We start from the raw sequence: 1,010 nt of genomic DNA, 5'->3' as shown, positions 1-1,010 counted from the left end.
TCAAGCACCAAAGAATATAATTTCTATTCAGTGCCCCATGGAACTTTCTCCAAGATCAACTTCATACTGGGGCATAAAACAAGCCTCAACAAATACAAAAATATTGAAATAATTCCATGCATTCTATCAGACCACAATGGAATAAAGCTTACAATCAACACTGGAAGAAGCCCTAATCACCACAAGAACACATGGAGATTAAACAACACTATACTAAATGATGAATGGGTCAAAAGAGAAATTAAGAAAGAAATAAAAGTATTCCTTGAACTAAATGAAAAGGACAATACACCACAACAAAACCTCTGGGACATGCTGAAGACTGTCCTTAGAGGGACATTTATAGCTCTAAGTGCCTACATAAAAAAATTGGAAAGAACACAAATAAATGACTTAACGTTGCAACTCAAGACACTTGAAAATGAATAACAAACAAAACCCAAACCCACCAGACAAGATGAAATAACAAAAATCAGGGCAGAAATTAATGAAATCAAAACAAAGAAAACAATACAAAGAATCAACGAATCCAAGAGCTGCTTCTTTGAAAAGATAAACAAGATTGACAGACCGCTAGCCCAGTTAACCAAAAGAAAGAAAGAGCACCTCCAAATCAACAAAATCAGAGATGAAAGGGAAACATCACAACAGACACCAGAAAGATACAGAACATTATAAGGGAATACTTTAAAAACCTGTATGCTACTATTTGAAAACCTAAAAGAAATGGATGGATATCTAAATGCATGGGAACGACCAAAATTAACAAAGAAGAGATTAACAGCTTAAACAGACCAGACCCATAACACACACAAAAAAATCCCAGGACCAGATAGATTTACAGCAGAATTATATCAGACATTTAAAGAGATCTACATCCAATACTACTTAATTTATTCAAACAGATAGAAATGGAGGAAGAACTTCCAAATTCCTTCTATGAAGCCAGCAACAATACCAAAGTCAGGTAAAGATACAACCAAAAAAGAAAACTATAGACCCATATCCTT

Source organism: Nannospalax galili, unplaced genomic scaffold (genome assembly GCF_000622305.1).
Source record: "Nannospalax galili isolate Female #2095 unplaced genomic scaffold, S.galili_v1.0 scaffold872, whole genome shotgun sequence".
NCBI lineage: Eukaryota > Metazoa > Chordata > Mammalia > Rodentia > Spalacidae > Nannospalax > Nannospalax galili.
Note: the sequence above shows the minus strand (reverse complement) of the source record.